Raw genomic sequence first — 13,379 nt, forward strand, 5'->3', positions numbered from 1 at the left:
CATGAATCAAATATGGGAGTGGAAGAAGCAATGAATGCGTAGCAACATTCACCAGGTTGGAGTCAGAAACATGGGTCCCTCTGCTAACATTGTTACTTGATACATCTGGTTATTCAGGGCTCTTTAGTTCTTCAGAATGAATTTCCTCAAGAGGATGCCAGTTTAGTGGTTCAGTCCCTCCATTCGTCAGATAACCTCAGACTTTTTGACCCAGTGGTAGACCTTGCCTAGGTTTCATCTGATACTCTTACCTTATTCTATTCATTAAAGGTCTCAAAGGTTGATTTTGCCAGATAATACACAACAAAACATGACAATATTCTAAAACTGATTAGAGTGATACTAGTAGCTGTAAAACTCTAAGTTCACTAATATCAATGAATTTTTAATTATTTGTATACTTTTGTTGAAGTATAGTTTACATACCATAAACTTCATTATTTTAATAATAAGTGGTGAAGTTTATGGTATGTAAACTATACTTCAACAAAACTTTTTTTTAAGTCTAGAAAAATACTATTGTCTCCTCTGATCTATAGAAGCCAACATTTTTTAACAATTGTATTTAGAGGGAGAGAGAGATGTGAGAGAGAAACATCAGTCAGTTGCCTCTTATACAACCCACAACCTGGGTATGTGCCCTGACCAGGAATCCAGCCGCCACCATGTGGTGTATGGGACAAGCTAACCAGTTAAGCCACACTGGCCAGGACTAATAAATTTCTGAAAGTCATAGCAGCTCACCCAAACTCCCTCTCAAACCCATCACTTTTTATCAGAAATGGGACAATTGTGGCATGAGTTTATTAGCCATCTGCAAAACGAAGCATTGGCATGGGTTTTTAGGCAGTTCCCTGGCAAAAAGAGCCACATGCTGACCTACGTTCAGAGGCAGAAGAAATTTGGGGACAAGATGAATTTATAAGGAGATTGGCAAACATTTATTAAACTCAAAAATATAGTAAATAGCAAGTGTATCAAGATAAAAAGTTGGCTGGATTGTTGCGTGGTCCACGGGAACATCTCTGATGGCTGTTTTTCCTATATTGGAATATTAGCTACCCCATGGAATTTCACAATTCTCTGTAATTCTTTATTATCATTGGTTTCATAAACAACTTAGATATATCCCTATATTTTTAAATAAAAAGCAGTGAAATAAAAAAATAAACTAATAAAAGAAAAAAAATACAGGATTTACATTTTTTCATGTATTTCCCTATTTGTTCTAATTCACTTTCAGCCAGTTTTTCCTGCTACACTTGTTTAAAAATGTTTTCATAACATTTAATATGTTATAACTTACTTGAGTAAATGCATCGAATTATTAGAGAACATTGTATGCATATGCATATGGCCCATAAGGAAGAACATTAGTATGATTTTGATCTATAAGTTCCTCCATGATTATTTAAAAAATTCATTATCTCTCAGCTAAATATTACATGAAACTAAGACCATGCTGATTTAGGTGTTTGTGTTGCAAGATAGTTAAAGCAGAAAATAATTGTGCCTGGAAGTGTCCCGCATTTGCAATTATATTTGAATGGCCCACTAAAACCCCAATACACCTTTAGTTATTTTTTCCTCAATGTCTGAGATTAACAATAAGACCACAGGGCATTTTCTGGGGATTAAAATCTAAGAGCAGTGTCTTAGATTGAAAACATTTACTTCAGTTGCTTATTACACCCTAGGATGTAGTCCAAACACTGTTTTCCATATATTTATATATATTTACACTTATTTTTACAGTTTGCCTTTCCATTGCTAAGACGCTTCCTTTTTTAAAAAACAGATCTGCTCCAATGTCAGAATGATTACTACAGATGCTCAGCGTATTCTTCATTGTAGTTAGGCGTTGTAATTCATGAAATGTAACCTGCACATCTTGTATTTGGTAGATTTTTGCAAGCACAATTCTCCATCTTCTCAAGACTGGCCATCACTTAGTGTCTGATTGCCAACTTTCCTAATATAATGTCAATTGGATTATGTCACATCTCTGCTTAAAATCCTTCAATAATTCCCCATAGCTTTCAGGATAAAATCAGAACCCTTGGCTTGCAGGCTCTTCATAACATGTCTGATTCCTGCCTGCTACTTCAGGCTCATTTCCCACCATTGTCCTCACATAACCTTTGATTTCATTATTTGGAACTTTTTGTAGTGCCCTTGAACATCAGACTTTTGAGTTAGCAGATTTCTCACTTAAAATTTTTTATTCTTCTCACTTGCCCCTTCTCCCTTCTTCATCTAATTAAGTTTTATTGTTAAAACATAGCCTTCCCCTCCCCTCCCCCCTTGCTATTCTGTACATTCTGGTTCATCCTCACCCAAGGATATTTTTCCATTGATTTTTAGAGAGAGTGGAAGGGAGGGAGAGAGACAGAGAGAAACATCTATGTGAGAGAGACACATCGACTGGTTGCCTCCTACTGTGCTCCAACCAGGGCCAGGGATTGAGCCTGCAACCGAGGTACATGCCCTTGACCAAAATCAAACCTGGAACCCTTCAGTCCTTGAGCTGATGCTCTATCCACTGAACCAAACCAGCTAGGGCTATTCTGTACATTCTTGGTCACATTATTTATGACATAATGCTGTTATGGAATTAATGGCTTCTCAAAACACTTCTGTTTTTTGAGAGAAAAATAACAATTATTTGTCTTTAAACTTGAGTATTCAGTGGGTGTTTGTCAAATTAAAGAATGAAGGAATAAAGAATATTTGTGCTTTGCATAATTAATCAAACTAATAAATTTATCAGCTATCTTATGGGATAAATATCTTGACAGCCTTTTTAAAGTGTTAGAAAATAATTCTAATGGCTTTAATTAAATCTGATTTTTTTTCATATGCCTTAAGCTATAGCCATAGTCTCCTTAATAAAAAAAATATGATGCCAGGTGAGTACTTGAAATATCCGGGGGACCACTTTGTAAAGTATATGATTATCTAACTGTTAACAGGGAGCCACCTGAGTCCGAGGGAGCTCTCCCCTTCTTGGCTCTTGTCACACTCATGAGAAAAAATTCAGATGAGTGACAGAAAGCAGTCTTGAAGCAAAGCAAGTGAATTTATTAAGGAAGCAAAGCAAATGAAATTATTAAGAGTACAGTTGGCATAAAGCACAAGCAGGTAACTCACTTAGTCTGAGCACACCACCTGGTGGGGGTTCACGGGTTTTATACTCCCCCCCTTATAGGTTTCAAGAATAAATTTATATTAAATTTAAAATATAGAATAGATTTCAAGGTCCCCCTTTTATATTGCTGTGGCTTTTCCCAGAGTTTATGAGAACATTTGGTGATTTTACCTTGACAAGTCCCAAGACTCTGAATTCTTTGTTCAGTGGGTGAGATAAATTCCCTCCCCCTCTTCCTCTCCTCCTACCCTAGCAGCTATCTTTCTTGCCTAACATTGTCCCTCAAGTGATACCACCTAAATGATTTTTTGGGGGTTTTCTTATTTATCCTCCAGACTTTATCTGTCCTTGGGTTTAGCTGGCACAAATGGCATTAATTGGGACTTTGCCCTATATTTTTCAAGCCAGGGTGATTTAAGCTATGTGTTCTCTAGTTAGGAAGGAAAACTATAAACCATTTGTTCTCAAGTGTCCTTGGTTGGGGAAGATAAGGTCTGGTGATTCACAAGCTGTCTACAAGCTTCCCAAACTATTTGGCCTTGTTTAATTTTCTTGCCTCAGTTTCCTCATTATACTTGCCCAGGAATTTTCTCAGCTTCTTATTATCCTGCCACATAACCACTATACTGTATACACTACTGTGATTGGAAAATAAATTTTTAAAAAACCCTCCTTCCTTTTGCCTCTTCCCTTTTCTTATCAGGCTATTGAAAACTTCTGACTTCATTTTAAACCTAACTTTCAAGTTGTAGAATCCTGGAATGAACTAGAAGTGGTTACGTAATCATGTGTTAAACAAATACTTCATTGAACTATGTATTGAAATACTAAGGCAGATGGAGTATTCTGAAATATCAGTAAATACAAAGTCAATTCACTTTTATCTGTGGTCCCATACCTGATTGAAACAAAATTTTAAGGGAATCCCCAAAAGTATCTTTAATATCATATTTTATGAATAAATGAGAAGCTATTCATAAAAACACTCTCACCAAATTCCTCCTTGTTCTTTTTGGATTTTTAATAGCCTTAGTCACCACCACTTTTTCATATACCTCATACCTCAGGTTTATTCATTGAAAGTCCAGATTATGTATTTGCCATGACCTAGCAATGTTCTGAATTGCTATCTACCCAGGAATCATCAATGACTTAATAAGAGAGGCAAGTGCATGTGCTGAAATTGCTCTGTTGGATAAGGCCCTGTTGCAACTTTGGAGTAAGAACAATGTTGGTTCTTGCTTTTGCCAAAACAAGGAAATAAATACTAGCTCTGTCAACAGTAATACACATGTTCAATCCAGATATCACTTTTAAATCCTTTTTTCATCTTCTCCCATGTCTTGTCACTCAGTCCCTCCTGTCTGTCTATTCTACATCTTGAATACCTCTTAAATCCACCAACTCTCTCATTTTCCACTGCCACCACTCTGTATGAATGCACCATTATCTCCCACCTGAAGGACGACAACCGCCATCTAACTCATTTCCCTTTCTTCTCTGTCAATCACAGCCAGCCTCTCTGCGTACTACAGCCTGGGAGCTTCATCAGTCTGATGATGCTGTTCTCCTAGTAAATCTATCATGGGTTTCTCCTGCCCTTGGAAAAAAGTGTAATTTGTTATCATGGCCTTTGGATTCCAATTTACATGTCTAGCATCATGTCTTATCCCTTCTCCCCTTTCCTTAATGTCTTTTCAAACACACACACATACATACACACTCACACCAGTCATCCTTTCAATTCATTAAATGTGAGATGTTTTTGTCTCCTCTCCCTTTTCCTGGCTACTCTTTTTCAATTATTATTTACTCTTGGACAAACTCCCTGGCCCCACATACCCTGATAGGTGCTCCTGAACTACCTTGTTACATTGTATTATAATATATTTTCTCCTTCCTTCCTTCCTTCCTTCCTTCCTTCCTTCCTTCCTTCCTTCCAACTTCCTTCCTGCCTCCCTTTCTTTCTTTACCACTGAGTTACAGAGCCCAGTCAGGATCTAATACTGGCTAGGTACTCAGTAAGTCAATATCTTAACCAGATGGTTCAGAATCCATATAGGATGAATGCCTTGTGATAATGAAGCATACTTTATATACTGCCCTGAATTTAATAGAGCAATTACATTGATCTCCTTAGGAGTCACATGGCACTGATATTTTCATCTGCATATCCAGAGGACTTTATCATAAATTACTATGGAGACAGTGATCAACAAGAGCTTCTATTAACATTTGACATTCATCACCCAAAAAGAAGAATTCTGCTTTAAACATTTTTAGTTTAAAATTCAATTTGCTATGAGATTTCTCCACATATATTATGCAGGCTACGCTGTAGAAGGGTTTCAAATATGATGATCTACATAAGTAATGTCATGATCACAGAAGTCAACAATGCATGAAATTCTGGAATGACTTCAGGAGGTCCTGCTTCATCTCAGTATGACAAAGTTAAATTTTAAAAAATGACATTTTCAACTTAAAGAAATAAAGATGATCGAACAAAGATGAACAAAAAGCCCCTTTGAAGGGACTGGTAGAGGATAATTGAATGCTCTCCCCTGAACCACCCAGGACTCTTCCCCATGCATGATTTTACTCAGCAAAGACTTACTGAGTTGAAGGTGCTAGTACATTCAAAAGTGAATACTTTTCCTCAGAAACCATTGTCATAAAATATTCCTTGCTTCTGGTTAAACATGTTTACATATTAAACATATTTTCTCAGACAATTCTACTTAATACTAGAAATATATTAACAAAATTTTACTCCTATAGGCTTGCCTGTTTGGCGTTGTATAATCTAGCCTAAAATAAAATCACAACAGTGCAGATATTAGTGTGAACAGTTTGTTTTTTTAAAAATATATTTTATTGATTTTTCACAGAGAGGAAGGGAGAGAGATAGAGAGTCAGAAACATTGATGAGAGAGAAACATCCATCAGCTGCCTCCTGCACACTCCCCAGTGGGGATGTGGCCGCAACCCAGGTACATGCCCTTGACCGGAATTGAACCTGGGACCTTTCAGTCCACAGGCCGACGCTCTATCCACTGAGCCAAACCGGTTTCGGCAGTGTGAACAGTTTTATCCATGTTCTGTTTGCTCTATTACATGTACCCCCTATTGGGGGAGTTGAATAGGTTAATAGGGCATTACCTCTTTAACTTTACTGGATGGGTTGTTTCTTGCCCTCCTAACTTCTATATCTTTTAGTTCAATGGTTACCATTTATTTACTTAACAAATCCTATATAATAAAGGGGTAATATGCAAATTGACCCTAACAGCAGAACGACTGGAAATGACTGGTCACTATGACACACACTGACCACCAGGGAGCAGATGCTCAATGCAGGAGCTGCCCCCCTGGTGGTCAGTGTGCTCCCACAGGAGGAGCTCTGCTCAGCCACAAGCCAGGCTGACGGCTGCCAGTACAGCAGTGGTGGTGGGTGCCTCTCCCACCTCCTTGGCAGTGCTAAGGATGTCCGACTACAGCTTAGGCCTGCTCCCCACTGGCAAGTGGACATCCCCCGAGGGCTGCCGGGCTGCCAGAGGGATGTCTGACTGCCAGCTCAGGCCCAACCCCCCGGGGAGCAGGCCTAAGCAGCAGGTGGTCATCCCCCGAGGGGTCCCAGACTGCGAGAGGGCACAGGCTGGGCTGAGGGACACCCCCAAGTGCACAAATTTTTGTGCACAGGGCCTCTAGTATTTAATAAGAACCCACCATTTTCATGAAGTTGCACAATGTAATGGTGATCCAACAGTGTACAGAAAAATAGAAACATGTTTCTGCTCTTATGGAACTTCCTTCTTAGTGAGAATGACAGAGAACCATAATTAGCATCATTACTCTTTGGGTAGACTGTAAAAAATAGAAAAAAAATAAACTAGATAATCAAGGTGGGAGGAGAGTAAATGTAACTAAATTTAAGTAATTTTAGTAAATTTAACCAAATATGCCTTACCATCTTTTATTTTGGAGCTATAGATTTTTTTAAAAATATGTTTTTATTGATTTCAGAGAGGAAGGGAGAGGGAGCTAGAGATAGAAACAATGATGAGAGAGAATCATTAATCAGCTGCCTCCTGAATGCTCCCTACCAGGGATCGAACCTGCAACCCAGCATGTGCTCCAACCCTAATCAAACCGTAACCTCCTGATTCATAGATTGACGCTCAACCACTGAGCATCACTGGCCAGGCTCAGAGATACAGATTTTTAACATCGAAGGGGCTTATCTTTATCAGTGTTAAAGATAACATTATCAACCGAAGGACTTGAATGGATGCATATAAGCATAACCAATGGACATAAGACACTGGGGGGTAGGGGAGGCCGAGGGAATGTCAAGGGGGGGGAGGAAAGAAGACATATGTAATACTCTTTGTAATACTTTAAGCAATACAACAAAATAAAAAAAGAGAACATTATATCTGCTTTAGCATTTTAACAAGATTTCTACACAGATTCTTTTTCTTTTAAGTGATTAAAATCCATCAAAATGTTTATAAGTCATCCATTTCCCTGAGTATGAGAAGATTTATGTACATAAAGAGAAACAGTCCTTGTCAAACCAGTCCCGATATCTCATAAAATCTATGATGGGCTATTCGATTGTGAGACATTTTCTCCTTCACATAGGCCACTATCTGTGCCAAAGCAAGCCTCGGGTAATTGCTATAAAAGCACTCTTATCTTACTAAGCCTCTTTGGTGAATAAAATAGGGCACATTTAACTAGGTGAATAAGAGAAAATTCAAACTTATAGGTTTTGATATTTTTACATGTGGGAGGGGGTAGGTATTGACAGGGAACAAAACAACTCTCCACGAACCAGTATTTTGTGGCTAAACAAATGCTATTTCCCTTCACTGTTGCAAAAGGAGATAGAGTCTGTCTTTAACTCGCAACTGGCTATGGGAATTATTGAAAATGCAGCAGCCCCCTGGGATACTATTTAGAATCCTCTGATTCCACGTGCTGTGAATAGTCTATATTATAACAGATTTAGAATTGCACCTTCCTCTGGGATGTCCTTCTTGTTGAATCTGAAAATATGCTGCCTGGGAAGGGGCAGGGATATGGGAAAAGGTATGAAGCTTCCCCAGTAGAACTCAGTTCTTGTCATTCACTCATTCATGCATACATTCATTCAACATGTATTCATGAGTGTCCATGTAAGTAAATAAGTGTCAATATAAAGAAACTTCCTGGCTTCCTTAAAGTAACAGAGCCAAGACTAAGTTCACAATTGGAGGGGTGCCCGGGCTTCTCTTTCCTTGCAGAATTGCTCCCTCACTCTTGCTGTCACTGCCACGCTGACTTTAAGATTTCCCTACAGACTAAACGCCAGGCACTTTGAAAGCATTAGAGCACAAAGATAAGTAATATGTGGTCCCTACTCTCAAGGAGCCACACGATAATTTTAGGAAAGCGTGGTATGTGTTATAAATGGGTATTCACAGGAGAATTAATGGAGCACAGACTATGTTTTAATTCAGGTGGGTCAATTAAGCTTCTTAGAAATGGAGGGACAATGACACTACTTTTTAAAATGTGTAGAAAGGAGTTAAGCAAATGAGGAAGGTAGCAGGAGGAAAAGGACACAGGTATTCCAGATAAAATGATTAAGGGTACAGAGGCATAAAGCATGAAGCAGCACAGCATTCAGAGAAATACAATTGCTTAGGTACAGATGGAGTAAAGAATATATTAAGGATATAGAAGTAAGTTGAGTGAGGTAGATCAGAGAAAATTTATGAAAGATCTTACATCTTTGATTGAGGAGTTTTGATTTTGTCATAAAGCTTTAAAAGGAGACTATAAGGATTTTGAGCCGGGGAGTAAAAGGTTCAGATTTATATTTTAGATATTTGTATTTGGTAACTGTGGAGATGGTGGACTCAAGTGGGATGAGCCTAGAGGCAGGGAGATTTCTGAGGTCATTGCAATCATCCAGACAAGAAATGATGAGCACCTGAGGCATGATAAGGGCAATGATTGTTAGAAGGGAGAGAAGAGAACCGTTTTGAAAGCAATCAGGAAGGAATTTGTAAATGATTGACTTTTGAGGTGAGTGAGGAAGAACAAGTCCATCCCAGGTTTTGATGGGGGAACTGGATATATGCTGATGCTTGGTATAGGGGCAGAGAATAAAGGAGGTGGAGCAAAATTTCACTGTCAAGTTTAAAATACCCGTGGTATCTCCTTGTGGAGATGTCCAGTGGCCATTCATATCAAACATCTGAGAAGACAGCTCTGGATTAGTTCTGGACCAATATTTAAGGGTTTTCAGTGCTACCATTAGCCTCCTACTCGGTTGAAAAAGGTTATAAAATGCACAATATAACCAAACAAATGTAGTATCATCTTAGCATTATTGTGCAGTATCTCTAGACCTACTTAATCTAAATACAATGAATTAAGTTAAATTAAAAAGACAATATATTGCCCTAAGCAGTTTGGCTCAGTGGATAGAGCAGTGGCCTGCAGACTGAAGGGTCCCAGGTTTGATTCTGGTCAAGGGCACATGTAGAAGGCAGCCAATCAATGATTCTCTCTCATCATTGATGTTTCTACCTCTCCCACCCTCTCCCTTCCTCTCTGAAATCAATAAAAATATTTTTTAAAAGATAATATATTAATAACTTATGAACCTAAATATGAATATCTTTAATACTTTTACACAGGACCATACTTTAATGCCATTAGATCACATTATAAAAAAGGCTGTGCTATAAGATAAGATAGATCAAGTGCAAAAAGTTACCATTCTTCCTTCCTTATAATTTTATCATGCATGTGGTGGGGAGGGACCACTGTTTTACAATGACCTATTCTCTCTCTCAAAACACAAATGGCCTTGTGTTTTGCCAAGGAGTTTAGATTTTAACCAGGTGATAGAACACATTGTATGGTTTTGCAAGGACAATTACATTATCATACTTAACATTACATAAAGTTCATACTAATAACACTGGGAATAATGAGAAAGAATAAGAAAGACTGTGGTCAGGAGAGAAAGCTGGGAAGTCATTTCAATAATCCAGATAAAAATTTGGATCAGATACTCACAATAGGAGAACAGATAAAAATTCTAGGAACTAGTATTAATAATAGTATTAGTGGTAGAAATAGCTAGTAGTTATTGAATTCTCTTCATATGCCAGGTATTTTTCTAATCCATACATGTGCTATTTTACTTAATTCTTATAACCACCCTATGATATTATCATTTTTCCCATTTTATATATGAGGAAACTGAGGTACAAAGAGATTTGGTACACCCAAAATTACACAGCTAGAGAGTTATGGTGCAAGGATTCAAAATTAGACCCTTTGATTCTACAGTCCTTGCCCTTGACTATTGTGCCTCAAAGGAATTCTTAACAAAAAGAATGGAGATCTGTGGACCTTTCTGATGGCATGGGGCTTGTGCAGTTATTATGAGTCGTCATATGAAAATTAAAATTTCATCAAAACCATTCAATTAGACTGTCAATAATGGCCGGGAGAAGGAAGAGGTAAAATGGTTAGTTGTCTACATTTTTGAAAATTACTGGATTTCTATCCACCATGCATCAAGTGTCAATGGCACTTGACTAGGAGTGAGGAAACATTAATTTAATGTCTGTCCTCATCACCTAGCTGAGTGACCAGAAAGACTATCACCGAGTCTTGGACTCCCAATATACAAGGTGAAAAAAATTAGACTGAATTATTTTCAAGGTCTCTTTCAGCTCTAAAATTTTGTAGTTCTCAATGTCAGCCAAGAGGGTGCTACAAAGCAGCTACTGGTTTGGCTCAAGGGCAGAGATTCTGAATAAGGCTATTATTGCATGCAAAGCCTTGGCAGTAGCAATACGCTTGGCAAATGCAGCTTGTACTGAACACTCGGGGTGAATGCCTGTGTCCTTGCCAAAAACTAATTGCCTTACTCTGTGGTTACCTTCATATCGGCTTGTTGGATTAGTTTGCCTGGGCGGCAGTTATTAATGAAAAAATAAAATTTTAAAATTAGGGTCCATCTCTACAAAAACATGCTCCACTGATGTAACTTGGGAGCAGTCCCAAGGCCAAAGAGACTTGGAGCCAGGAGTAAGGATGGAAGTAAAATATCTGGACATGAAGCATTGGGCAACAGTAGAAGAACCCAATGTGTTTGTCTGCTCCCCTTTGGGGTGTTTTCATTCCCCTTTTTAAATTTGAGTGCAATAAAATAGTCCGGATAGATTTATAGTGAACAGCACATTGCTGCCTCCTATCGCCAGTTCCTCAAGTGTCACTCCTTGGGGTAATCACTATTTGCAGTTTATTTCATATCGTTTCACAAAACCTATTCAAATATCTATGCTATTCTTTTCCCATACATTTGATAATATTATACTTGTTTTTCTGAAGCTTGTCTTGTCTTTACTATTGAATATATTGGACATCTTATCTATACACAAAGATAAACACTATTTATTTATGACTGCTACTAAGCCATAATTTATTTGCCTGTTTCATATTTTTTTTTGCTGTTTGGCTATACCATAATGCAATAAATTGTCTCCTATTAATTGGTATTTAGATTTATCTCAGATTTTTATTATTACAAATAATGTTTCCGTAAACTTAATTCACACATTTATGTTTGCATATCTAGGATAAATCCCTAGATGTGAAATTGTGGAGCTATTGTTAATTTGAAGAGTTCTTTATATAGGAAGAGAAGTTGTGCTTTATCTATATATGTGCAGTTAATTTTTCTAGATTAAAAAAATTTTTATGGTATTTTGCTCTACATAACTTTCAAACTGTGCAGTAAAAAATTTTATTCCTTTATAGCTTCCATTTCTTTCTTTCTTGTAGAAGGAACTTTTTTTTTACCTAAAGATTATTTTCTTTGCTCTCTCTAGTACTTATTTTTTAATATTTAAACATTTCAACCATGGAAAAATTATTTTGATATAATAGATGACAAGGGGAACCAGATTTATTTACTATCTAGGTATTTGTCCCAATAATATTCATTGAATAGTTCATCATTCCCACTGACACTTATGTGCTAAAGTCCACATACAGCATATTTAGTCCCATTTTTTAATTTAATCTCTCTGTGTTTCCCTACATCAGTGCAATCTTCTTTAATTAAAATGACATTTTTTAATATGCTCAGTGTCTTATATGGTTATACTCTCCCCTTATTCCATTTTCTATTTCCCTTTTTTAAATTAAAAAAAAATCAGGTTAAAGATAGTACAGTTTGATACTGGGCCATTAGAAGAAGGACAAGCTAGTTTTTGTTTTTTTTAAGTTTCAGACTCCTGAATGTCAAGTTGGATCTACAAGCAAATCCAAAAGTTTTATGAAACATATTTGCCAATTTTGTGGTACTTATAATTTGTGATCCTAGGGCTTATTGTCAAAACTTCTAGTGCATATACTTTTGGATGATTTCTGCAATAAAATACAGGATAAACTATATGTTGATACAAACTCAGATCATCCAGTGTGAACACCTATCTATACAGGATCTGCTTCCATGGGCACAGCACATGCATGTGGAAGTTCAAATAGTTCATAGCTTTGTTTTTAAATAATTTTTTGTATTCAGCACTTATAACTATGATTAATTTGCAAATGCTTGTTGTTTAAATTCTATGTCATATTTTCTATACCTAATAGACTCTAGAATATTTTCCATTTGAAATGTGATTTTCCTTGTGTTTGGTAGTCCTATAAAATGTTCTATTTTCTAATTAAGTTTGCTTTAGTGACTGTGTGTCTGGTGGCAAGTGAAAGGGAAGCAGCAAATCTGAGCATCTTAATCTTTAAAAAAATGTCATTGGTAATTCTGTTTTGAATATTAACTTAGCTCTCAGTGCTAAGAGTTTTTTTTATGCTACAAAATTTAGGCATATCTGCAGAGAGAGTTACTTAGCTGCCAATACCAAAGGGTTAAACCTTTTATTAGCACAGTAAATGAACTTGAACCTAGCATAGACTAGCTGCACCTCTACAATTACCTGCTGCACTTTGGAAATAAAGAAGTGCGAATGCAATCAACATAATTATATGGCCAAGCTCTGGAGGAGAGATTTCAGAGTTAATGTACAGCACATTTGGAAAAGAGTCAGTATAAAATCACCTGAATCTACAAGAAAGGCAATTTTGAGAAAAAAAAAAACTACTTGAAATAAGCAGTTAACTAAATTCTAAGTACTTTTGGAAAATAGTAGAT

The sequence above is a fragment of the Myotis lucifugus genome, unplaced genomic scaffold (assembly GCF_000147115.1).
Source record: "Myotis lucifugus unplaced genomic scaffold, Myoluc2.0 scaffold_30, whole genome shotgun sequence".
NCBI lineage: Eukaryota > Metazoa > Chordata > Mammalia > Chiroptera > Vespertilionidae > Myotis > Myotis lucifugus.